The sequence below is a fragment of the Cyanistes caeruleus genome, chromosome 1 (assembly GCF_971803275.1).
Source record: "Cyanistes caeruleus chromosome 1, bCyaCae1.hap1.1, whole genome shotgun sequence".
Taxonomy (NCBI): domain Eukaryota; kingdom Metazoa; phylum Chordata; class Aves; order Passeriformes; family Paridae; genus Cyanistes; species Cyanistes caeruleus.
Genome location: NC_141701.1, coordinates 30837726 through 30865362, shown reverse-complemented (window position 1 = coordinate 30865362; position 27637 = coordinate 30837726). Strand labels below are relative to the sequence as shown.

Genomic DNA, 27637 nt, shown 5'->3' with positions numbered 1-27637 from the left:
CTTCTATTTGTAGACAGGGAAACTAAAATTAAATATCCAAGACAATTCTGAGGTAGCAGAAAAGAACAGGCCCTGGATCATTCTTTCAAGCTACCCTAATACTGTCAAACAAATCTTTTCTTTCCCTGCCTGAAGATTTTCTTCACTGTGACATACCCTTTTTTGTTTCCTATTATTTTTTGCAAGAAAATTAGACAAATTTTCCATGTTTTTGTTTTATGTTATCTTTATTATTTCAGAGATATTCTCACAGTTTGGAAAAATAATAACTTTCCAGGCTGCATTTATTCATTTCTGTTGAATAAGCTTGATGTCTTAGTGCTTCCTCTGTGAATGGAAAAAGAAAGTCATTATTTGTGCTTCCTCTTAACATCTACATTCCCACACTTAGTACAGAAACTCTTACTGATATGTCTGGAAATTGTACTAATTGTCACTAAATTCAAGGGTTTGATTCTGGAAAACATTTCTAGAATAGGAAAGGAAAAAAAAAACCAGGAAAACATTAAAACACATAGTTAAACATTTACCTAAATTTGTAACGAAAAACATACATAAATACTGAGGCAGAAGGGTGATAAAACAGTAAAAGTCATTGCATCAATCAATAATTTTCCTTTAAAAATAGTCGAAAGTCCTAATCAATTAAAAGATAACCTCCTTCAGTTTAAAACAATCTTAAGAAGGGCCAAAGATTTGTCCTGCAAGGTCTGACAGTCAATTTAAATAGTCATTCATGCAAATAATGACAGAAACATCCCATCTTCCATGTTCTTCTGGTAGGACAAAAATCATATAATACAATGAAATAGAATTTAAACAAATTTAAAACAGTAAGACTTTTCTGCCCCATAATATGTCCCGTTCCTTTCAGAGCTTTCGGAAGCCTTAATGGTTCATAGCAGTGGGCAACAAAGAGTGACCTCTGAGCAGCTGGTTCTGGGACTTAGACATGTAAATAACTTTTTCTCTTCAAACTTGAACATGAAGGCTACAGTTTGCACTGCCACCACTCATGGGGCTTTGTCTGATGACACAGATGTAGAAGCTTTGAGAAAAATGGAAATGTTAGTTGCCAGAAGCAAAACTGTGAGCAAATGCTGGTAAGCGAGGTCTCTCATCCCGTTGCAGGTCACCATCTCCTTTCTGTCCCTTGCCTAGTGGTGGGGGCTGTTTCAGTGCTGCTGTTACGTGCTGGGCTGGATCTCGAGCTGGCATTGTGGCTTGCAAGGTTTGTTCACCTGGTTACAGGCAAAAGAAGCTTTAAAGTAACCTGCTACATCCCCGTAAATATGCCACTGCACATTTCAGAAGGAGCTCCTTACCACATGGTTCACAATTAGTGTGTCCATTTCAGCACTAAAAAGATACCTAGAAAAAGAAAATGGTTTTGTAAGTACAAAAAAAGGTATCAGAATAGAGTACTTAGACTGAATAATTAATACCATTTTATGTTTTGCAACCATATATTTTAATCATCAAAGATGACTATGGCTACAAATTCACATTTATTGACAAGGATACATTTCTTAAGTCACCATTTAAAATGGATTTTTATGGCTGGTCTTAATAACCAAGAGGCAAAACTTGAAAGCAACAAGAGGCAAAGCATGAACATACTGAAGATACAAATTAAATGGCCAAAACGATTCTCTAAACCAATAGTCAAAAAAGGCAGTAGAACAGTTATTGAGGCAAAACAAAGAAAGAATTGTCCTACTCTCCCTGTCATCTATCATGTTAAATATGAGTAAAATCACCAGTCAGTCTAAAAAACCAAAGTTAAATTTACCAGGCTTGCAACACACTACAAGTTTGCATTATGAGTTTACGTAACTAATGATCATCATAGGTCTACTTCATAATGCTGATTTCAGCAAAAGTACTACCAGAAAACATGTTTTATACCAAAACACAACATTTTCTCACCTCATTTTTACCAGTGAGTGCACTTCCTTCTGCTTCACATGGTTCTATTTCCCCTCACATTTCTTCATGTTCTTACATAATTATCAGACTACTAAAAAATATTTTAATCCAAATAATCCAGTTTCCTTTTAAGAACTTTTCCAGTTGTGTGCTTAATAGTTTAAGCAGAAACACAGACAAAAACATTTTGCTCTCTTGAGGCATATATTAGTTACATGTAAAAAAACTTCCCATAGTTTCCTATTCTACCAGTTGCACCATGAGGTTTACTTAACATTTAAAAAAGAAAAAAAATTGTTTTATGGTTCTGCAATATCTTGTGTTCCCACATTGGCATGAGTTTATACTTTGTGTAAGTGTAGCCTGACTGTGCTTTCTAACCATAAGAGTGCCAGCTACTAAAGGAAGCAGTGCCAGTCTATTCTAGCTTAATGTCACAGCCCAGATGGAGGTTACTGCTCCTTCAGAGCTGACAGTGAAGCTGCTTGTGGGGCCACCTCCTTACTCAACTCAGCCAGGGTGTTTAATCTAATTTTAATTAAAATTTTAACTAATTTAAATAGGGAACTGGTAAAAGAGGGTAGGGATTGCTCTGGGAATGTAAATTCTGGTCCTGAGAAAAGTGATCAGAAGCTTAGGGCAAGATGAAGATCGTAGTTATATATACCAAAGATATAGTTAGAAGAAAATATAATATCAAGAACCAAGTTAAACCAAGTTATATTTTATTATCATAAGACTGTTTCACCAATAGATGGTTTTATATTTGAAAAGGGATTAATATCACTAAGGTAATTCCCAGCTACTGGTAGGAACTTTACAGGGTGACTTAATACAGTGTAAAGTGACTTAAGATCCAAGTATGCCTCAGGATGATTTCAACAGTGACTATTTGAAAAGAATACCCCAAAGAAATCCACTAAAAAGTCCACTCTTTAAACATTCCCCAAAGAATTCCTGTCAGCAAAACATGGAAAATGTTAAGCAATAATAACAAAACTTCTGTAAAACTAAAAAGAAACTCCTATGGTTATCTTACCTGAGCTGGATAGACAGCCATTCATAATTGAAGATTTATTCTGAATTGAATATGTAAAACTCTTAAGAACTGTTAAAATACCTTACAGGCCTCATCTCGCTCCTTTTTGTTCTCATCAGTCACTGGAAAAATACTCCATATTTTTCAGTTTATTCCCTAACATACTGACCAGGAAGAAGTAAGTCTACAGTAAATCTTTTTTTCGGTTTGTTTCTTTTTTTTTTTTTAGTTTGTTGGTTGGGTGGGTTTGGGGGTTTTTTTGGGTTTGTTTTTTTTTTCCAGAAGCTTTTGTGTTTGGTTGGGGTTTTTGGTTTGGTTTGAATTTTTTTTTTCCCTTAAGTTCTGCTGCATATTGCTGCCTATTTGGACCAGGCATGCTTTTATTTAGTGCTCTCTATACCTTATTCACATCTGTCAACAAAAAAAGCACATCGCAGTCACACACCAAGGCACAAGTCACAAAACTCACAGAAAAAGTAAAAGAAATGATATTTATATGTCATTTTGATAGTCAAGGGAGAAGAAGTGTCCCAGTCCCTCTTTCTAAAAATAATGCTTCATACAGGTGTCATCTCTGTATTTTACTGGAGTTATCAAAAGAAAAAAAGTTGTCATTTATGGAAGTTGCTTCCTGCTATTGAAATAAAATGATGTGCTTTAAATCACAGTTCAGTTCTTCCATACCTTTCTTCCAAGAAAATCATGCTTACATGTAGGGAAATGGGAAAAAACAGTTTTATTAACCCACCGTCAACCTCTCTCTTCTACACAAATAACACACAGAAATTCTCTTCTGGTCATCTATTCCTATCAAAAATTGATTTAAAGTGTTTGCTATGTCTTAAAAAAAACAACCAACCTAACAAAAAGAGCTAAAAAGAACAAAACCAGTTACTTCTGCCACCCATAGCAATGATGAGCTGATAAAAAACCTCACCATATTGTCTTGTCAGGCATTCCTAATAGAGATGAAAAAGTCTCTAATTAGGGCATTAATTCCACACTGCAGTGCAGTTGCAATGCAAACTCCCATTTACTGACAGGTGCAATATGTGGGTGCAAATTTCTTGGCATCAGCAATCTACTCTTTTGCATTTACATTGCTAAGCAACATCATTGCATTGATTGACTTCTGTACAGTACTACACTTTCACCTCTTAGGTACAGAAAGAAAAGATTGATTCCAATTTTGGTGCCACAGTTTTAAACAGATGCAGCACCAATGAATTAGGTACACTTACTCCTAATTTACAGTCATGGAAGAAAAATAATTTTCTTGATTACCCTACTATTTAGAAAGCTCTAAGTCTTTTGGATAGAATAAAGTTACACTGGTCTAAAACTCACATGACAGTCAGGGGCAGAGTTACATGTATTTTTCCACAAGAAGATGGCAGCTGTCCTCAAAGTGTAATGTGAGTTAACTAGGAAAAGGTGATTGACTGATGCTGAGGTTAATTGCTTGTTGGCAGGCTAGAAAGCCTATGCTAACAAGTGCTGCTTATAAGTAACAAGTGCCAATTATTTCCTTATATTCCAGTACACATTATATTATACTAGGGACCATCCAGAAAGATCCAGACATCCCTGCTCAGATCTGATAAGTTAATGATTTAAGAAAACCATGCAAGTTACGGATGAAAATGGGTCAGTGCATGTTGTTTATCACAAATGTACAGCTCTTCTTCTAATGCTATGACAGAAAAAAATTGTTAATGCTATCAATGCACTGAACATATATTTGTAATGAAAGTACAAATAATTGTCTGGTCATAAACTTTATTTTTGCTGTTGCTGATCAAAAGCTTACACTAACAGAGAGTGCTTGCTATGTCATTATTAGAAGCCTTTAAATCTTTAAAACATTTTAATCCTGTTTCCACACCTTTGTGGAAAAAAATTTATATACATAATTGGTGACCAACTGCACATACAAGTCTGACAAAACTTCCCATTTAATAGGTAGATTGTTATGTAAAATGTTGCCTAATGTTTGTATAATGCATTCACCAGGCTTGAAAAAATGCTGACAGAACTAGAATGCATAGCATCATCCATTGTTAAATTGATATTAAATTCATAATTTTGCTGCTAAAGCATCAGTAAACACCAATTTTAATTGCATTAATAAAATGAATTATGAAAGTAGGATTGTAGTGACTAATAGATTTTCCCTATGATAATAATGATTTAAAATAAAATTAAAAAGTAGCATATCCTCAAGAAAGAGGAAGTTAATGTACCAAAAATTACAGTGAAAATCCCACCTGCCCCTCACCTCCTCCTAGACAAGTCATCTATCTTGTATCAGTCAGAATAAAACAAGGAAAAATTATCTGATTAGAAAACTTACCAGTCTTTCAGGCTTTCTTTGCAAGAAATCTCACAGTGCTTGGTAAAACTGCATGCTTTGTCTGTAACTCCTTGCCTAATTTCAAACTAAACATGTGTAATCACAATCTAGTGGCAAACTTGAAAGCCTTTGGAAATGCCTTAACTGTGAATGTTGGGGATTTTAACACCTTTTTCTAACTGTTAGGATGCAGAAAGTGTCAAATATGTTGGTAAGCTGTTGAAAAAGGTAAAAAGTGCCTAAGCTGTGGTTTGATCTCTCCTAGTCCTGCAATGCAGGGAACATTTCAGCACAATGCTATCTCAAGAATTCAAAATAATGCAACAATACTCTAACCATGTGGCTTGTAAGGTAGGCACAGGAGCTCAGCACAGGGTTGGGTGAGATGACCATAAAAATGAAAATATTTAAGAAAATCTAAGAACATGAAAACAGTATTTGCAAATATTGCCTTGGCATTCCTAGACTGTTATAGAATAGATATGTTCATTTCTATACCCATCAAACACTTAATAAAAGATAACTCCTCTAGGCAATTTGCAAACTATAGTTTCATCTAGATATATGTCAGTGTAAATCAGGAACCTTCAGTTCTCAGTTTTTCTAAACAAGTATGCCATAATCTTTCCTAGCCCTGTTTCCGTCAGACCCTCATAAATCTACCACATTGCTCTGTCTCCTCAGAATGCAGTCAAATTCACAAATATTTGAAAGGTATAGTGAAATACACATACAGCAAGTCCCTCATCCTAGAAGGAGTTAGTAATTTCCTTCACCTGCAGTATATATTTCATCTTAACACATCTTTAATAGACACCAACTAATCATGTTTAAAGGCTACCTCTTTATTATTGCCCTTTATCCATAAACTGCTCTTTTCACTGACCTTAATATATAAGGTGAAGATAGGCAATCGTTTGATATAAATGCTTACATATATGATTTTGATTTCAGTATATGTAAGGAAGAACTAGTTGGGCTGGACACAGTTTTCTTAATTTACAAGCTCCATTGTAGAATAGATATTATTTTGTTCTAAGTCACCTAATATCCTCAAAAATACTGATGAACCTAAAATTCAATGCCTTCTCCTTTTTTTCTTTTTTTTTCTGTATCCTGCGTTTTATTCGAGAATAAAAACATAAAGACATTTGTAATTTCAGATCTTTTAAGAACAAAGTACTATGTGAAATTTATAATATAAAAATTCTTTTTTCCTGGAATTACAGTTTTGTATTTATTGAATGCGTTCACAGGCTCCCTTAGGATGTGAAATGTATGGAAATATATGTGCATTACTAAGGAAAGAACTAAATTTATTCTTTCCCCACATCATGCTCTTCTTTGCAGTAGAGGTTTTTAATTCAACACAGAGCTAGAATGAGATGGAGCCAATTTCCTGGTCTATATGTGTGACAAATGCTAAAAGTGGCACAAGATTAACAAATTAGTTGATGTATATATCTTTAAAGATTTTTGACTATGTCCCAAATCAAAATGCATGCTTATTTGAAATGAAGATTTTCTTAGAGTTAAGTCTTAGACAGCAACCTTATGAATTCTTGTTATTTTGGGATGGAATGATACCATGTCTGACAACTAAAGAAGGGAAACCTGAAAAAAAATGTCTTAAGAAGGTTTTTATGGCATATCACTCTAAAAATAACAACTTTTATTGCAATAAATTGTATAGTTTTAATGGTAAAATCTGATCTTTTAATAAGAAGTTTGCTTTGAAAAATGAATTATTTCAGAACACAGGTATTTCTCTTAAGCATGAATATTGACAATTGTTAACTATCAAAATATGAAATTCTCTCATGTTAAACAATGTATCAGATAGAAGCCTTTTTTTAAATATGAGTACAGGTAGATCTACAGTATAGACAAGTGTGTCATTATAGAGAGGTTTCTTTATGATGGTTTGAAATAAAAAGTATGGAACTTGACCTTTTTATCTGACATAGTAATCACCTACTTGATGTAATCCAGATATCTAACACCAAACAATAAAAACATCTGTGACAACAAACCATGTAAAGCTTTTGGAATTATTTAATTTTTTTTTTTAAGAAAAGATAGCAATATTTAATAATCAGATAAGCCTGGATTGGTTCGTCTTACACAAAAACTTTTGTGCTTTGCAAATGCTAGTTTTAAAAGGCTATAACTCAGACGTGAAAGTATTTTAAGTTTGCATGCCTATGTTTTGGAGTTACCTCATTCATTCTTCTTTTAGGACCTTGTCACAGTCCACCTGTTTTGGTTTTTCTTAAATTACATCAAAATAATAGCCTTCTTTTGAAAAAATCATACGTTTCTACTGACTGCATCCAAACATGATGATACACTAAAAATTGAAGAGGAGCCATATTCAGGTTGCACGTCTCAGTCACCCAATCTCCTTTTCACGTATCTGTTCATGTTGACAGACTATGTCATAATACATCAACAGAGAGATCAGCATAGAAGAACAAAAATTCATCGCCTGACAGCAAGAGGAAAACTGATTTCTACTATTAAATTAGCAAAAATATACCAATATTTCACTACCAATAAAGACACCATGGCTAGAAACATTCACCATATTATAAATTTGAATGAGCATTGGGAATTTTTTGTTTCAATAATCCTTAAACACAAAAAAAAGGGAGGGGGAAAAGGGTGGACTCAAGGATGTCAACATCTTTACAGGCAAAGGATTGTTTTCTGGTAAAATGTGCTATTGCATTTTGGTTTTGTTACTCTTTTAAATACGAGTTCTAAGTATTCATTTAATTAGATACCACTGAGCACTGTTTTTGCAGGATTCTGTTCTGACAGAGGATCGTCCTTATGAGGTCAAGGAGTCGTGTGGAAAATTCTCTGTGTCAACAGAGTACATCAGCTTCTTTATATCTTAGAATTTTGACTCATGTAAAAAGTATTCCAGTTCTCTCATTGCTAGATATAATTTTAATATACTATATTGAGCAGCAGTGTATCACTAGGAATTTAACAATACCTGGAATAAATAATGTCTTTTTTGCAGCCTGGGGCAACATCTGCCACTTATGCATTAATTCTGCCCCTGTTTGAACACTCTACAACATATGCACTTCTCTTTTGTCTGTTATCCTAGAGTTGTGTTATTCCCAAATATTGACATCATCTACTTTTATCAGCACTAACTGCTCTGAAGCTTCCTAGTCTCATGCTCAGCTCTATTTCTTTCTATTGATTATCTTCCTCACTCCAGCAGGTAGCTAGCCAGCGAGGCTGTCCTGAGAAATAGCTTCCAATGACTTTATACGCACAATTTACACGGAATTGTTTAAAGAAGATATTAGCCTCAATACAAATCAGTGAACCTCATTTAGTCAATACTGCACAATTCAGCTGTTGGCACCCTGTCACATGTTAGTCTTTAAAGTCAACTACCATACCCAATCTGCACATTAGGCATAGTATTTAGTTTCATATTAAAATGAGGCTAGTTTTTCACTTTTCTTTTTGAAATCTATTCAATATATTTTCTACATCACCTCATTGAACCATATGATAGCAATATAATTTTAAGTATAAAAACCTGAGATTAAATGCTTGATTTTTGACAGTGTTCTTAAATATAATAAATTCAAAGGGAAATACTGTTAAGTTAAAATGGAGTGTTTTTCATTAAGTCCAATCAAATGGTAGACAACAAAGGATCTTTTATTTGAGAATATGAAGTGAAAATGAAAACCAGAAAACCTTTACTAAGAAAAGGTCTAGCTAAATTATGTTGGAAGGAGGTCTCCAGATTGAACCTGGGTGTTTCTTTTGCTCAGAATGAATTAAACTAAGATGCACTATGGGAGAACAGCTTACAAAAAAGGAAAACCTGTGCTTTACAAAAATGAAAACAGGGCCTATATACAGCTACAAAGAAAGATCAAATATTAAAAGAAAAAAAAATTGCTACTGTAGCACCTAAACTATTCAAAGAAATTTGGGGCATTTTTTTACCTCTTTTGCATTCCACAGCAGGGTTTCAATATCCTAGTTGGACATTTATGCAAAAATAATCTTTTCCTTTTAGCCTAATGATCAAAACTATGATTTAGACTGCAGATAAAAGATAGATGAAAAATAAAATATATGTGCTTATCCCTAAATCTGTTACCTGAGAAATAAGACAGCTCTCCTCTTGTTTTCAATCTCTATTAGGCACACTTGCTTTACTGTATTCATCATATCCATGATTTTTTTATGTTAAAGTTTCTATGTGTATCCTTCAGCCGTAGAAAATAAATAGGTATTGTTTCTAATTATTGGAAGAAAAATACTTGGTTTTGGCATATTTGGCAAAGAAATATTTACATCTTTCCTATAAAGCATTGCTCTTATAAAGCATAAATTCAAAGACAATCTGCAAGGATTTGTGGCTATTATATTTTTCAGAAGGCAGAAAATAAAAAGAGGTCTGGGAGTACAAAGTTTAAAAAAAAAAAAATCAATAAAAAGACAACAAAATAGAAATCCCCACCTCATAATATGTGGTAAATATTTTAGAAAACACTGAGAAAAAAATGCAGAATCCTTTTTAAGTCCTGATGAGCAATCATCTGGACTTACTGATATGCAGAGGTACTGATACCGATACCTTTTGAGAGAAGGTTAAAAAATATCTGCCTAGTGAGCAACTGGTAATATTGATATCAGACAATGTCTTTATTCTAAATACCAGTAATTTGAATATATAAACAGAAATGTTTTGCATGACCTTGCTCCCTGCTCTTTTCCCTTGAAAGCTGAGGTTCTGAGTCCCAGGTAGGAGACAGATGCTGAAAGATGACCATGATACATCTTTGTATGCACACATACTCTCTCTCACATACACACATTTATTGCAACCTGATGCTCATAGAAAAGCTTCTTCCCCCTTCTAAGTTTCTATAAGGAGCATTTCAGAAACCAAAGGGAGAAAAAAATTAAAAAGCAGTGAGGAGAGAAATAGCTGCATATTCAAGCAGCAAAAAGGCAGGTGTGGTATGAGAATTCCTAGTGTTCTTGTCTGCAGTACTGTTGCTGCCTTGCTGCTGGAGGATTTGATGGGCACTTTCATGGGTATATATATGCTTATGATAAGTGTACTTGGAAAGAGAAACCTTCCAGGTACTGTTTGGCCTATTTACTTGGGTAGATCTGCTTTTTTAAGATAAAAGTTATGCTGTATTTCAGCTTCTCTTTTCCATGCATGTGCCTACACATTAAGTATTTTTTCCCACCAATTACATTAGTAATCACTAAAGTAGATGCAAATTCCTTTACCTATTTACTATATAAATTTCATCTTGGTGAATTTTACAAAATATTTACATGCTTTCAGTACTTAAACATGCTAAAATTGTTCTAATGCAACATTTCCTCAATACTGTGTCAGTACTTATTTTAGTCATGCCTTATAAGGATTGATAAATAGAATTGTAGTTCAAAATATAGTTAATTCAAAGTTCATTTCTAAAATCTTACCCTTTTAAAGTTAACTCTGTGCTATATCCTAATACATAATAAATATTCTGGATAAGCAAGTGTACTGACAGGAAATAAGCATACAATGAACAATACATTCTGAGGAAGATGCAGCATATAGAGCAAAACAACACATGCATTCCAAAAGTTTACAAAATCAGTTTGATGTAGCTCTTTTCTTAAGGTAATAAAAATATTTTAATAATTATTACCTGCGTCTCCTTTTGTCGTGACAGAAAAGAAAACCAAAAAAATTTCTTGCCATTCCTCATCGTTTATGCTCATTTTTTTGAGATGCATGGATTTACTATGTGCTTAGGTTAAACTATAGTGATCACCTTTTCCATACTCTCTTAAAATATTAACTGGGTAAAAAACAAACCAGGAAGTAGACTAGTATTATTTAATATTTAGGAGAAAGAGCAACTTTTACACATGAAACTAGAAAGCATTTATAGCCCATAATTTTCTTTTTAATGCACAAAGTTATACTTGCAAATCTCAGAATTTCTTTAAAATATGTTCTTACTACACAGAAAAGTGCACAGGAATAATTTACAGCCAACTTTGTTTAGCCATTTATGTCTAGAATATACTATTTAAAATATCTAATGGGGAAAAAATATTGTCTTCCCCCCAAAAGCATAATTATTAAAATATGATTATACTATTTATCAGTAGACACTGCTAGTTTCTTTGCTTGATTAGGTTTTGATTTATGCTCAGAAATTTAAATTCAGGCATACTTAGCCTCTGATTTTTAGACAGATGTCAGTCAGCATTAGTGTATCAATTTTTCATCAGAAAATAGAGATGCATGTTAAAACCACTTCAAAAAACATGGAGTTTCTACATGGCACCATTTTATCAATGCTAATTATATCCTTAAGATAAGTATTAACTGGGGAAAAAAGGGGAATCAAACTGTTTACAGAGCATGTGAATCTCAACTGGACATAAAGCTGCCTGCTTTGCTTCCTGCTTTCCTTCTTCAGTCTCACAGTTGCTTATTTAGTACATGGAAATATTACTATTACTTATAGTAGTAATATAATATTGTAATAGTATTATTAATATTGCTATTACAAGTATTACTAAAACTATTAAAGATGCTTTATTTAAAGATATTCTCCTGACATGATTAGCTTGGTATTCCTGTTTCAGCACAAATATCCAGGCAGCAGTGATTGCGTGCCAGGGTTAAAAACACATATGTAGCATGTTCTTTGTGTGTGTTTGCATGCTTGTGCAGGCAAACATTTCATCACCACTGAATGTGTGACTCTGTGGGTGTGTGTGTTCATAGCCTAGTGCTAAAAGATAGACTGGGGTCTGAGGGTGGAAATGAAGAGCATTTCCTTTTGGAACAGCCCTGCTTGACCAAAGTCCTGCCCTCCAGTTTGAGAGAGAAGGATGGGAAGGGGCACTGAAGAAAAGTCTGACACTGCAGCCCACTGAAGTCACTTGTAGTTACCAAACATGTTTTAAAGGAAAGTTTTAGATATACAGAACTTAGTCTCCTGTGAGCTGTATTAAAGGAATCACAGCTACACAAATCTGGCTTACTCTTAAGACTACCTTTTGGGGGTTAAAGTTAAGTGGCAAACCAGATGCACCATTTCACTGCAATTCTAAACATAATTCTAAAATGATGCTCAGCTGGTGCAATATATTATTTTGTGTTCACAAGATGAAGTGGAATTTAAATTTTAAAAACCGGTAAAGATTTTGAAGAGTTTTGAGGGAGGCCTATTTAGCTTCCACCTAATTTAAAAATTAGTCTTGGCTGTCTTCTCACTCCTTCAGTCCTTGAATCAAAATTCCAAATCAGAATCTATTATTTTCGTACTCATGTTAAGCAGCATTAAGTAGATGGAAAGGATTTTATTTACATTATGGAACCAATCTTACAGTTTTCACACAGGAAAAGCATCCTTTAGAGGCAATAGCAATTTATATTTCTAAAAAAAAAAACAAAACAAAACTAATCAAACAGAAAAAACTCCAAACAAACCAGCTTTCATGTTTCAGCATTATTTAAAACCTCTACTTACATTATATTTCACAAGCATTCCAGAAACACACAAGAACAGAGCACAAATTGAAGCATCAGTGTTCCTTCTCTCCCTTCCTCTCCCTTTCACCTACACCATTTTGATTTTAAATTTGCTGGAGCCCATTCAATTTATAAATAACCTTAAACCTTTGAACAGTTCACTAGTTTATTTGAACTGGAGACAGTGTTATTGAAACAAATCTAGTTAACAAGGTAATTAGCTTTTGCAATATTCCTCAGAAGGCTGGAAACCAACAGTTCATCACAGCACTGTACAAATAGCAGCATGCAATGTTAAGCCTCTGCTTATGGGGGTTTCTATCAAAACTCACTGGCCACATTACCAACAAAAGTGTTGTTTCCAAAAAAGTATCCAAGCGCCACCAAAACTGATTTATTCACTTGAAGTGGAAGGATAAAAATATTTTCCAATAGTAACCCATTATAAAAGTGTAGGCTACTGCTGGTGTTGAAAAGATGGGGCTAGAACCACAAAAAATCCTTTTTCTTGCTTCCACAAAAGGCTTTGGGCCTAATTATTTTTAAGTATAATCCAGCCAACATCTTCTCATGCTTAGCTGCACTGAGTGACACTATTTGTGATGCCCAGTCTGCTGAAACTGAGCAGGTTGCTGTCAGTTTAAAAATGACTATAATAAAAGTGACCATGAAGATGGATCTTGTGATTTTGCGTTTCTAATCAGTCATCTGTGAAGAACACTTTTGCTTTGATTCAGCAGACTGGTGACAGCCATGATTGATAGTGCATGAGGATGAAAAAAGGTTATTAACTGTCTTCCTATTAAACTCAATGTATTACCCCTCTAGGTGCATCTCATACTTTAACTTAAAGTACTTACTCAGGTAAGGTCAAAAATGAACTCTATAAACACAGTATCCATCCTGTTGTAGATGAACCAGGAGCTCTAATGCTAAATTTTGAATGTTCAGCATTAAAGCATATCTGAATTCTGACACCTTAATTACTGTGCCAAAACCAAACACTGAGCAGACCTTTGTATGCTTCTTATTTCTAACTATAGACAAGTATTTTTGTATGAAACAGGGACAGATGAGTTGATCCTGTGTGTTAGTGAATACAAAGACACAGACAAATATGTTTTTCTTACTATAATAGTCTCAAAATAAAAGTTTTAATAATGTTATGTTAATGAAAAAATACACAGAAGAGAGAGCTATGAAGTGTCTGACATGTTCAAGTATGAATCTTACACAGAAAACAGCATTTTACCTGCTTGTAGTTAAGTCCATTGTTAACTCGATCAAGTGTATTTAATAATTTATGAAGGCTTCCTATTAAAAGAAAATACAAATATTTTAGTGTAAATATATAAGTATCTATTTGTTGCCTTACTACATGTTTTAGTTTTTATTTCCTTTTTACTGATGACAATACTCACAACTATCTGCTGAAAAACAAAGGAAAATGGCACATATATTCATTTTCAAAAATTTGGTAGAAATTCTGATTCCTAGGGTACTCCTAATTTCTAAGGATGTCTCTGTGAATAGATAATTTTGAAGAAGCTTAAGGAGAAAAGGAGTGAAATACTTTCCTTGTGTTCAGTTTTATTCCTCTAGAAATGAATTGAAAGGGGAAAGTTGCTCACATTTTGTATGCAGGTTAGCATCTTTTTTGATTCACAGGTTTCTTGTAGGAATTATGTGTTTTACAAACACTTCTTCATAATCAGTAGCATTTTAAATTTTTTAATTTACTTTATCTTTATGAATAAATTTCAGGTGCTCTTTGAATTAGTTTATGGATATCTTACATTACAAACATTTTCTCATAAAAATAAGTAGACAAATAGATCAAAAATCCTATGACTCTATGACTACAACTACAGTGGGCACACTTTTATCTGAAGGAATGTACAGACACACTTGTTTAAAATAAGCTCTTTCCACATATTTGAGATCTCCCTGCAAAATACATCTATTCTGTATTTGTTTTCCAGAGTATAAAACCATACTTTTAAATTTAGTTTTATAAAAGTCCTTCATTTCCTCTTTTACATTATATCAAGAATATTTTTTGCACTCATTTACATCATTTCAAAAGGAAGCAAGAATATTATACCAAGCTAGATCCTTTTGAGGAAAAAAGGAAAAAGTATCTCTCTCTATCTTGACTGTTCTATAATGCACTGTCATGCAAAAATTCTGCAGCCAAAGTAAATATTTTAATCTTTTCTAGGTGGTGTTGAATTTAAGTTGTCCCTGTTATTTTTAAACAATTTTTTAAAAAACATTCACAGTTGGTAAAAAAGAATTCAGAAAAAAATATAATCTACCTAATATGATGATATTTCATTAAAAAAAAAATATTAAAATATCCTCTGTAACGTCTTTATTTCTGGAAAGTGTGTTTCTTTCAGGTGTGGACTTGGGAATAGGCACCAATTTTGCCTTCAGTAACATTTCTGCTTTATAATAAATTGCAATCCTGTTGTAGCCCCGTGTGGATTTACAACTGGCAGGCTTCCTCTCTGACAATTTGGGGTCACTGTGGATATAGGTGAGAAATAATTTCAGAGGTGATGGAGATATTGACAGAATTTAAGAGTCCAAGTTCCCAGGTAAATATTTGTAAAATGTACACTTCTACATTGGGTTTTAATTAATAAGACTTGTGGATTATATTGTTTGCCTTGTTTGTGCATTGTATTTTCTCTGAAACTATAAAAAATATTAATTTCCATTTGTGCCTCTGTCAGTACTATGAAACATTTAACGTAGAAGGTATCATTCCTCCCTCAAGCACATTTAAGCAAGGAAGAAAGTTACAGTTACTAGTGGCTTAGCTAAAAAACCATATAGCATGCTTTTAGAAAATCAGAATTATATGGCAACATTTGTTTTGGGCAGCCTTATGGGGGCCTGGAGAAGGTAAAACCATTTTATCAGACATCACACCAAACAGAGGCCCTGATGGTAGCGAGAGTTTCTAACAGTGGGACAGACCTATGTTTCCTCACTGGAGAAGGGACTGGCAGGATCAAGCCCCCTCTCTTCCCTTCATGTGTGTAACCTAAAGACAAGAAGTAAGTCTAAGCATAACTCCAGCCATGTGTAAAACAGTGAAAACGCTTCAGTCAGTATGGAAGAAATTAATGAATTAGATTTATTCCTCCGGCTTCTTTAAAAGAATTGTCACAAGAACTAAACAGAAGATCCCAATTAATGAAACAAAGGAAAGTTTAGGGCCATTTAACCTGGAACAATCGTTTCCTCTGGTTAAGGTTTACATAAAACCCAGAGCAGGCCTCAAATGTCAACTCTAGTGGTACCCTTTGAAATCCTGTTTTATTCCAGCACTCACTACACACACGAAAGCAAATCCTTAAACTGCAGGCTAAGTGCATGTGGCCCAACCAGGACCATACAAAGGCGACACACGTAGCATGTGTCACAGCCAGCAGCACATGAGTGACTTCGCCAGGGGGGATCCCTCATCTAGATCCCACTCCAGACAATCAAGACACAGCAAGGGAAAAAGAAAAAGATTAAAAAAAAAAAGAAAAAAAGAAAAAAAAAGAAAAAAAAAAGAAAAAAAAAAAAAAAAAAAGAAAGGGGGGAAGAAAAAGGAGGAAAGAAAGAAAATAACAAGAAGAGCCAGACTCCAAACTCCACCTCCTGCCCCAGACAAACAAGGGCAGGTAGACCGGCTGGGAAAGCCGGGCACCTCCCGCGGAGGGGATGCTGCCGCCGCCAGCGGGGCGCGGGGCGCGGGGCGCGGAGCGGGGCGCTCGCACCTGCCGGCCCGGCCGAGGGGCCGCGCCCCCGCCCCCGCCCCGCCGGGCCGCCTGCCCGGGCCGCCCCCGCCGGAGGCGTCGCTGCTCCCGCGGCGGGCGCGGGGCCCCGGCGGAGCGCAGAGCCCGGGGCCGGTCCCCGCGGGCCGCCGGCGCTGCCGCAGCCAGCGCGGCTCGGGGGCGCTGCCCGGCGGCGGCGGGACGCGGCCGCTCCGCAGCCTCCGCGGGGCTCCGCGCACCCGCCGCGCCGGGCCCCGCAGACACGGCGCGGTGGGAAGAGTGGGGCGGGTAATGAATTCCAGCAGAGAGCTCGAGAGGAGGCATTTTTCAGAGATCTGCCATATTTAACATTGACCGCACTAAAGATGTTATTAGCGACGGAGGGGTGGGGAGGGCAACGGGGGATGCGATAAGGGAAAATAGATAATGACACATAATCCAAACCAGAAGTTTGAAACCAAGTTAGTTCGCTGAAAACAGTTCAACTTTTTTTTTTTTTTTTTTTCCCTCTCTCTGTCTCTCTTTCTATTTTTTTATTTTTTTTTTTTTTAATAGGCTGGGACTGAAAGACAGGGAGATAAACTTGTTAAGGAAAGAAATATTCCTCTAAGCAACCGGGTAAACAAAATAGCTGAAGTGAAAGAGTGAAGGAGATGGGGGTAGGGAAATGCAAAGGACATACTACTATTTAGAAACCCCAAAGGAAATTGTAAAGTAGGAAATGAAAAGGAGGAGGAGAAACATTTCTGTTGTAAATTAGAGGGAATAAAGAATAGCGGGAGAAAGGGGGGAAATAGCTGCAGAAAGCCTGAAGTAAAGCACCACTGAAGATTAGCCAATGTCTAAAATATTTCAACTGTGGAAAGAGCGTGGTATGCTCATCCCTTCAACATGGGTGTGTGAAAGGGAAATGAGTAGGGATAATTACTAATATAGCACATGTCCGGAGGAACCAATCCAAAATAAGAGATAAATTTGGCTGGTGAAGACAGATAGGAAAAAGTCTGGAAGAAAATTTAGGAATACTGATACCCGAGGGGAGAGGAAGAGAATTAAAGAAGGAGAAAGGACTCAAAAGTACAGGGAAACTTAGAGAAGCAGCTGGACCGGGAGGAAACAGCTACGGCAGAGATGGGGCGAGAGGATGAGAGAGAAAGAGAATGGGAGAGATTGAGGGGAGCAAATATACCTGGGAGAGGGAACAACAGTTGGAGCGGATGGGAAGAAGGAAAGTAGGAGCGGAAAACTAGGAGAGAGGGAAGGAGGGACAGAGGGAGGGATGTGGGGAGAGAGGGAAGGAGACGGAGGGAGGAGACAAGGGCTGAAGTCTCCCAGCCTGGGGAAGGTGCAGCAGAGTGAGAGAGAGCTCGCTCGGAGGGTTAGGTTAGATTTCCAGAGCTCTTAGAGCTCATCGACCAGACCGCTGGAGTCACTATTCAACCCGAGTCCCAAACACACGCCTCACTAACTACTTTACAGCCACTTTCATTGATTTTCTTTATCAAATAAACATAATACCCGTTACAGCAACACTTCCTCTTCGCGCAGCCAGAATGCCACAAGCTGATTGCTGCATTTCTCCGGCTTGCAGTTCCCCACCCTCCATCCCTAAATAAATTGTGTTCTTTCACTTAAGTGGTCAAATACATTATTGCTTGCACAATTTTTCTGTAATCTGGAAGGTACACTGCCAGCTAGGCAAATTGTTTAAATTATAAGGTAAAAGGTCCCCATTCCCATTGCCCTGGTGTGGAGACAAAATTTTTCCCCCCCTAAATTCAGGGGTAGCTTATATATTTACATACTTATTTACTGCTATTAAGAGGTAACTTAATTTAAGGGGTGATGTGGAAGCGAACAGTTCTGCCTTAAAAACTGCAGGAAAAAAATTAACGCAATTTTACCATATGCACCTAAACTGTCACTTAATCTAAGCATTTCAGCCTCAAATTTCAATTTTATTTAAAAAATCCCCTAAAAGTAGCCCCCTTCAAAAGCTGTTTTTGAACTAGGCTCTTCCATATATGTCAAAGGGCTGTTGAATTATTCATTATTATAATTACTATCATCATTGTCATTATCCCTTTCCATGTGGAAATAATTTTATTATCGTAATTTGATATCTGAAGAATTTCCTGTTAGTCGTTTGATAATATTTTTTTTTTCTACTGAAAAGAAAAGTTTTGTTTATAAATGAGAGAAAAATATTTTAAATGCTTTTATGTTTACTATAGATTTCCGTTTATCTAATCGATTGGAATGCCAATAAATCGATTAAAGGTTTAGTGTTTTACAAACAACCATTTTGTGCTTTTTGATTTTACGTTCTGAATGATTTTAATAAAGCTAATGCTTTCTCTGAGCGTTTGTTCACCCCAAACCTAATATTCTATCATTTCTACTATTTACAATTACAATTTAAAGTGTTTCTAATGAGAAAAATAAACACAAATAAAAGAAGGAAATAATCTGATGAAATTACTTTGTGCCTGTGGTCAACATATTTAGGCAAAGCCCTTAAAAATCTTGGTGAATTATATGTGATCATACAGTGATTGCGGAATATTAAATTAAACTTAGATAAATCCGCATTGAAGGAGGCAGCACCCAATCCTGAATTTATTTCCCATTTTCTATAACAGCATCACTGCGCTCCTCTCTTTGCAATGACAATGTGCCAAATCTAGGCATTTTGAAAACATTTTCCATATGCTTTAACTGGAGACTGATAGACAAAGAAGAAAAGGAGATGGTCTTTTTTCTCTTGAGGTATATTTCCTTTAACTTTTCCTCCAACCTTTTCTGATCTTCATCATTTTTTAAACAAAAGTTTGAAAATCATTAGGACCTCTTTTTTTTTTTTTCCCTTTTCCTTTTTTTTTCTTTATCGCATAATCAATTCCTGAATTGGGGGGTTTCAGTTATGCTTTAATGCAGGACTATAGAACTGTCATTTCTATACCTTGGCGGACAAGATTTTGGGGAGAAATCATTGATTTATTTAGTTTTCGCTTGCTGCTTTTTGTAATTAAAGGTGGTTTTAATTATACTCTTTTTTTTTGTAAGTCAGATCAGATGTGCTGCTTGCTTGCACAAGGTTGTTGTTTTTTTTTTTCTTTTAACGGTGCTTTTAATTTATGTGTAGTTTTTACGGATAACACAGAGGTGGTGGCTTTTATTTAGCTGTAAAATCCACACGTTTTCTTTGAAAACTTGGCTCCTTGGGCGAAAATAACTTTTTCTGGTTGCTTTATAATCGCTGTTTGTCGCTGAGGTAGTTTAGCATATTGTCTACACAACAAAGATTCCTGTTTTATTGGCAGTGTGGATTGCTGGATTTAGGTATAAATATTTCATAACTTTCCTCTTTCTGCAGTAAGATCGGTAGTTTTATTGGCTTTTTCTCCTTTTTGTCTGTCTTTCTACCAGAACCGTTTTATTTCTGAAGTCCCTTTTTGTCCTTTTCCAGGATAGAATGTAAAATTTTTCCCTTGGATATATCACTGCTGGAAATATGCTCTTGGGCTTTCTGGAGGGGATGGGGGGGAGCGGTGGTAAGCGGTCGTTTTCCTTTATTTGCATAAGAGCTGGTGAAGTGCCTGTGAAGTTGGTGAATTGCTATTGTTTGGGGCTAGTCCTGACTGTTTTTGTTTATAAACACTGGGGTGGTTGCCGGGAGGGGAGGGAGGTCAGAGCACTGTCAAAGCGCTGACCTCTGAAAGCCCAGAGGGCGCCTGGCTCCTTCACCCTCTCCTTTCTCTCTCTCCCTCTCCCTTTTTCTTTCCCTTCCCATCCAAGGCCAGGAGCTCAGGTTCAGGGCATTTAATCCCCGCGATCTGCCCAAGAAAGGAGCTGAAAAAGGGCTGTTAAGGCTCCGGAGGAAACGCCGGCAGCAGACTTAGACCTGGAAGGCTTTTATTTATAGTAATGTCCGGGTGCGCGTTTTCGTACGGCTCCAGCCAAAATAACAACAAGAAGAAAAAGCCAATCGGGATCGGCACTATTTAGCTCAAAATCTCAGCGAGATGTCTATACTATTCGGCTGTGATTTTTTCTCTAAGGTCACTGCTCGTTAGACGCACTTTCAGTAGGTGAATGCCAAATCTGGGGCAGTGAAGGCAGAATTTAAATGCAGTATGTTATTGTTGTTTTATTTCTTTTTCGAACAAAACTTTCCAGGAATCAGAGCGGGAATTTTTGTTTTCTTTCCCTCCTCCCCTTCTCCTCGCCCCCCCCGCCTCATCCACCTCCCCCCCCCCTTTTTTTAAGTGTGTAGTGGAATGTTTTGCTGGGGGTGGGGGGGGGAGTGGCGGCGAAAAGCGCTGTAAATTAACAAAAGATTTAACACGATACCTGTAAAGAAAGAAATTATTAATAATAGCCAAGCGCTTTGGGTTCAGAGTCAATTTCATCTTGGGGAAAAAAAAAAAAAAAAAAAAAAAAGGAAAAAAAAGAAAGAAAAAAGTACAAGAGATTGCTATCAGGTTTAAGTATGTTTTGAAAAGAAGTTGCTGAGTTAAACAAAAATGTTAGTTAACACACTGCCTTTGTCAAATAGCCCCCGGGAGGAGAAGAGACAACAAAAAGGAGAGGAGGTGGGGGCTGGGGATCTGAAAGTGTCTGTAGCTCAGATAAAGGGTCTGTAACACTGAAATCTTGTAATACCTCGTTTCAAACTGAGCTCATCTATAGACTTAGGGAACGCAGTAAAAAGACATGGATCCCCTTTCCCTTGGGTTGGGGTCTGGGGAGAGGAGAAAGTGGGGGAAGGGAACGCTTATTAGGGAATTATGTCGGTTTATTAAAGAGGGGAGCGGCTATGTCTGTAATTATGCAGATCCTTGTGCCCCTGTGTGTCCGCAGCGCAGATTTAGGGAGTGAAATGCGCTTGACGGGGAGACGTGGTGTAACAGAGCCCGGTTTGGGCTACGATTTCTTTGTCTATTAAAGAATGGTCAGTGTCGGGCTCTGGCCCCCACCAGCTCCGTCTCGCTCAGGCCAATAAGTTTTCCTTGGGGCTAAGGCTGGAGATGGTAAAGGACAGAAAAGGCTGAGGTTTTTTTGAGGTTTTGTTTTTTTTTCCCCTTCCCTTTCTTTGAAATGTAACGTCACTATCAAGAGCTTTTTGTGGTTTCAACAGGAGGCTCGAAAAAAATCCCAAAATATGTAACGGTGCCTGTAGGAGAAGTTCGGAGGAGGTGGGCGGGGGGTCCATGGAGACCAGAGGAGAGGAGCAGAGAGGTTAGGCGAGACTCTTCGGGGGCGATCAGCTGAGCGAGAGAGGGAGGAGAGAGGGGAGTGGGAGCGGGATGCGGGCCGGGCCGCGCCGCCGGGAGCCCCGCTCCGCTCCGCGGCCGCGCCGGGCGCCCCTCGCCCGCCGCCCCCAGCCCGCGCTGCGCTCCGCTCTTATCACATCCCACAAACCTGCTGCTGCTGCTGCTGCCTCCCGGAATTAACCTCCTTCGATTTTTCCTATCTACGTGGCGATCCCCGGGTTCCTTCTAAACTGTTGACATCCCATAGTGCCTTTTTTTCCCTGCACCTCCCCCCCCCCCCCCCCGCCCCCCCCCGATAGGTACTATTTTTAGGGAGAAAGAAAGCGGGAGAGACAGAGAAATAGAGAGGTTTAAAATGTTAGGATGGACAGTAAACAGTGGCAGAAGAAACCCTGAAAAATGTGGACTCTCCTATCGCAATTCCTGCCTTATTCCCCCCTCCTTTGTTCCTTAGCTGTAACTCAAGAACACCATAAACCTATATCCCCCTCCAAGACGAGAGAAAGGGGGGAAAAAATCTACAGCCAAAAAAGAATGACTTGACTGTTCTGACGTTTGGTGTTTTGACATTAATGACATTAATGATATTGATGTTTCACCAGGAAAAAAGCACTAGGAATAAAAGAGGTGGGGGGAAGTGCGGGGGGGCGACGACTTTAAAACTAAATTATCTTCGTTTCCTTATTCTTCCGTGACATTAAGTATACGTGTTTCTTCACTTGAATTTGAAATAGATGTATTGTTCTCAGGTGTTTCTTCATCACATTGTATTTAATTGTCTTCAGTCTTAGGAAATGTGTTGCCATCCTTCAGGCATGCACTTGAATGGACAATGCATCCTTCTATCTCAGAATCCCGTTTCGTCTACCATTTAAACCTAAAAGCCCTCTTTCCATCATACTCCCTCAATCTGATAACTGTAAACAGGTTTCAGAGATTTCATTTTCAGTCTTTGTTTGCATTTTTTTTCCCACCGTGTAAACAACAATGCAGAATATAGCTACTTTCCTTATTACCTTCATTGACAAGGCGCAGTGCCTGTGGAAATCTGCATACATATGCTCACACCTTTTTTCATTGATGAGCTGGTGCAATGCATAGGTGAGGCTTGGAAAAGCAACAAAGTTGTTCTCACTAACCCTCCAATGCCCCTGACTTTTCCTTTAAGTTCGAATCTTGGAAGATTTTGCTGAAGTTTAAGGTTTCTCTGGATTGGGGTAGGGGTCCATCCCCTGCTTTATTTACAGATTCTGATTTTTTGAATAGCTGTACTTTCAGGCTGGTGGTTTGTTTTGGGTTTGTTTTGTTTTGTGGGGTTTTTGTTTTTGTATTTTTTTCTAACCCTTTCCAAAGACTTTCCTTATTTTTTATTTTTTTTATTTTTTTTTTCCCCCCCTTCCTTCAAAACTATCAGGACCTTCACTCTGACCTTAAACATCTGCTTTTAGACACTCGGTTCCCTGACACTGGCCTGTGCTTCCTTAAGGGCAGCCTTAATTCATCATCAGGTGGGGATTTTCCTATTAGCGTTAGTTCCAGTACTTGCAAAATGTTCTCCTGGAGCAGAAGGTTTAGGGCCCAGAGAGGTGTATGTTTCTGCCATCCTGGTTTTTGCTGGTTTGTTGTTGTTATTGTGCATGTGTGCTTTTAATGGAAGGTTGTGATAAAACCTTCCTGCTGGTTTTTAGTGTTTAAGGCCTAAGACAAGGTTTTGATGTGTATCGCAGGAATCACGAACTTCAAAGGCATGTCAACTCTAAGGTTACGGTTCACCTGCGCGGGGTCCTTGGTACTGTAAATATCTCCTGCATGTAACTGTGACTTAGTGACCATTCCTGGTATACCCATTTCTAGAATAGCATTATCAAAAATCTGCACGTGTTCCTGCGGTGTATTCGGATGCTCTTTGAATAGTCATGTTTTTATCTTCAGTAGGGGGTATTTTAAAGTATGTCTATTCCTAGTTTTAGTTAATTATCTTTTAATGAAAGTGTCAGTCATATTCACATCTGCAGTATTAGGTTAAGATAATTAGATTTTCAAATGAGAAGCAATCTTCTTAAATCCCACACAGGAAAATATTTGTAGAAGATTCCGATTTATAATGACATCTGTACATTTTACCCTACTTTTCATCATAATAGTGTGCCCCCCTCCCCCCAAGAATGAAATATGTCTGGTAAAATATAGCAGATAAAATATTAATAAAATATCAATACTTGCAGGGAAACTGGAAGATGATGCATGTATATGCACAAAACCTGTATTGTATGCAAAGGGACCCTTTCCCTGGGCTGATATTTACTTCATTTTGACAAGACTGTTTACAGTTGATATTGTATATTTTGTAAGGCTTTGCTTTTTACTTTGCTGGTGTCTCCAAGCAATTACATGGTGGTCAACAAATAAAAGTGTGCTATGTGTTGTGTGACTGTGTGTGTGCTGGGTGTATGTGCATTTGTGTAAAAACGATGTAGGATGTGAATGTGCACATGTGTATACTTGTGTGTGTATGTGTAAATAAATCTGTCTTTATCTCCGTACGGGTAGTTGCTCTCTGTCTTAGATATATTACCTTTCCTTTTGCAGATGTGTCATACATTCATTAGACCATTCAAAAAATGGATGGGATGCATTTTTTTTTTCATTAAATCCCCATTAAAAGAGAGAAAATGTAAAAGATGAACAGACAGACAGACAGACAGAAAGAAATATCTCCCTGATGCAATAATTGAATAATTAATTTGGACCCGTCTCTTTTTAAGTTTCCGAACAGTTAAAAAAACAAGTCTGCCACCCTTTTTTTTTTTTTTTCTTCTTCTTCTTTCTTTTTTTTTTTTTTTTTTTTTTTTTTTTTAATTTTCCCTGGCCATCTACTTTGTGTGCCTGTGCGTGTGTGTCTGTGTTACTAATGAAGTTTGCAGACTTGTGTTTGTATCCATGAGCTCCCTTCTGCTGCCCCTTCTTCTCTGGGCTGGCTCTGTGGCTCCCGCAGCCCCGGCGAGCCCCCGGCAGCCGCGGCAGCTCCGGCTTCTCCGGCTCCGGGGCTGCGCGTCATTTGCAGCCCGGAGAATGTTGATCACCTCACTAATTACACCTCTCCCTCTCCTCTTCCCTCTCCTCTCCCTCTCCCTCGCTCTCCCTCTCCCTCGCTCTCTTCACTCTCTCTCCTCTCTCTCTCTCTCTCTCTCTCTCTCCCCTCTCTCCCTCTCTCTCTCTCTCTCTCTCTCATTCCCAGAGTGCATATCGGGAATAGACACACAAAGACATGCGCACTCAACTTAATCAGCCATTTTTTTAAACAGGGCTAAAACGATAATAATTAGCAGAATAAAGACATATCGGATTTTCATTTCCTTTCCTCCTTTTCCCAACCCCTTCACAACCAAACAGCGAGACCGCGGTCGGCACATGCTTTAACAACTCCCGGACCCCAAAGGACCGCTCCATGCCCCCCACTTCTTGCTCAATCATTTTTATTTTCACCCAATAAAGTTGGAGGATTATTTTTTTTTATTATTTTTTTAATGAACCTTCTCTCGTTTACTTGGATGTGATCAGCTGTTAAGTAAATAAAGCAAAACAAAAAAGAGAGGCGAAGATCCAGTAGGAACTGCGAGGGGAAATGGAAAGTAAGTTTTTTCTTTAACTTTTATTGAGTAGTTTGTGTTAAATTTAGGTCGAGTATCGATTATCTTTCCAGGCTGATCTTGCACAATCTTTGATATTTCGCTCTCGCTCTCTCTCTCTCTCCCCCTCTCTCTGTGCCTCTTTCTCTCTCTCTCACATACACACACACACACTCACATCCCCAGATCCCATGTACCTCTCCCCTCTCTCTCTCCCCCCTTTTTCTGACTGTTTCCCCACTTTTAGGTACAGTATTTGCTCTCGTTTCGGAAGGAGGGGATGCTTTTTCTCTGTCCCTTCTTTCTTTCTCTCACTGCCTTTCTCTTTTATTCCGGGGGTTACGTTTTGTTTGTGTATTTTTTTTTTGTTTTGTTTTGTTTTGGTTTGGGGTTGTGGGTTTCTTTTCTTTTTTCTTTTCTTTTTTTTTTTCTTTTTTTTTTTTTTTCTCTTTTTCCTCTTTCGGGCTGTAACTTTCAGATTAAGTGGAGGACCCTGCTCGCTTTGCAGAAGAGGTTCGGGGGATGCCCCCCACTTTTTATTTCGCTGTTTTTTTCTGGGGAGCTCGGGGAGGTGGGGAGCACTGTCAGATTAAGAAAGACTTCACCGCTGTCAGAAGTCATCCCTTGCCAGCCCCTGTAGAGCTCGCACTCTTCTTTCTCAGCTCGGTCCCCCCAAAACTTTGAGGTGCCTTTTGAAGGCACATTCTGCTCTCCCACCCTTCTTGCCTCTCCTCCTCATCTCCACCCCCCTCGGCCTCTCAAACTTTCGCTTTCGGGCGAGGGGGGGGATGCCAGCAGGGCAATGGGGACCCTGACTGCGTGCGCGTGTACAGGAGAAGGTTGTGGGGTGCTTTTTCCCCTCTCCCCCCCTCCTTCTCCCCCCCTTTTCTTTTGCAGGTAGGTTTCTGAGGAGCAGAGGCAGGGTGGCCGTGCGGGCGTGTGTGTGTGTGTGTGTGTGTGCGCAGGGGGATCGCTGCTGGCTGCCGGCTCCGGCCGCAGGAGGAAGAGGAGCCCGTTAGGAGCGCGCTCTGCGTCTCTGGCAGTTTCGCCGCGCGGCGCGGGGAGGCGGCCCGGCCCGGCCCGGCCCGGCTCGGCTGGGCTCGGCTGGGCTCGGCTGGGCTGGGCTGGGCTTGGCCGGGCTCGGCTCGGCTCGGAGCGGCCCCGCTGGCGGGGATGCGGGGATGCTCGGTGCCGCTGCCTGCGGGCGGCTGCCGGCCGGGCGGCGGCGGAGCCCGCGGCATCCCCGCCGTGCCGAGCCCAGCCGAGCCGAGCCGAGCCGAGCCCAGCCGAGCCCAGCCGAGCCGAGCCGAGCCGCTCCGTAGGAAAGGCTCTCGTGGGCAGGGTCGGGGGACTGCTTTCAGCGAAGCCTTTCTGAGATTTTTTTCAAAGGGAGTGGTGGTTGTTTTGCGGGACAGGCGCTCATTTTTTTTGTTTTGAACCGAGGGCTAAGGTGTATTAAAAAAAAGACAGCCAGTAGACAAAAAAAAAAAAAAAAAAAAAAAAAAAAAAGAAAAAAAAAAGGAAGAAGGAAAAAATAAGCTCATAAACAGCGAGCCGCAGTTGGTTCCTGCTCTAACTGCTCGTGCCAGAATCAAGTGCATCCCTTCCCATCACGGCGGCTAATGGCAGACGCGTCCCTGCTTCCCCGTCTTTCCTGACATGAAATTTCCTACAAAATCGCTAATAAACTTTCCCCCCCATCCGATGCCAACTTACGGCGGTTCCCCTCCACTCCTCCCCTGCTGCATCTTCTTCCCCCCCGCACCCCCACAGCCTCCCCAGCAGCGGCAGCAGAAAACACACGGGTTGGTATTTCTTTTGTTACCTGCGAGCCGGGCGGCCGGGGGTCTCTCATCGGCTGCTTAGGGCACTGGGTCCAACCGAGAGAGGAGCCACATCAGTCGGGTTCAGCCTGTTTCACCTCAGCGCCGTCCCGAGGAGGCTTTAGCCACCATTCAGTAACACACCCTCCTCCTCCTCCTCTTCCTCCTTAGGTACCAAGGCAGAGATCGCAAACATAACACCCCCCTCCCCACCAAAAAAAAAAAAAAAAAAAAAAAAAAAAAAAAAAAAAAAAGAGCCCAAC

General features: G+C 38.6%; 1 protein-coding gene and 1 long non-coding RNA gene across 4 annotated transcripts in view; one reads left to right on the top strand and one right to left on the bottom strand.

Moving 5' to 3' along the window:
* Positions 1 to 208: 208 nt before the first annotated feature.
* LOC111924629 (uncharacterized) lies at positions 209 to 27526 on the bottom strand. 2 transcript variants are annotated; one of them, XR_015285505.1, is made up of 4 exons: positions 27377 to 27526; positions 14123 to 14184; positions 1326 to 1371; positions 209 to 1241 (listed from the first exon to the last, which is right to left on the bottom strand). It is a non-coding gene; the product is annotated as an uncharacterized LOC111924629 (long non-coding RNA). The 2 variants fall into 2 exon arrangements; XR_002861753.2 differs by lacking the exon at positions 209 to 1241 and having other exon boundaries at positions 1283 to 1371; positions 27377 to 27464.
* The window catches only part of ZFHX4 (zinc finger homeobox 4), a 150238-nt gene continuing 147545 nt past the window's right edge, over positions 24945 to 27637 (top strand). The window contains exon 1 of one of the 2 annotated variants that reach the window (XM_086884280.1): positions 24945 to 25554. The gene's annotated coding sequence lies outside the window, so the exon portion shown is untranslated. The remainder of the gene's footprint in view (positions 25555 to 27637) is intronic. The other variant, XM_086884294.1, reaches the window with a different exon arrangement.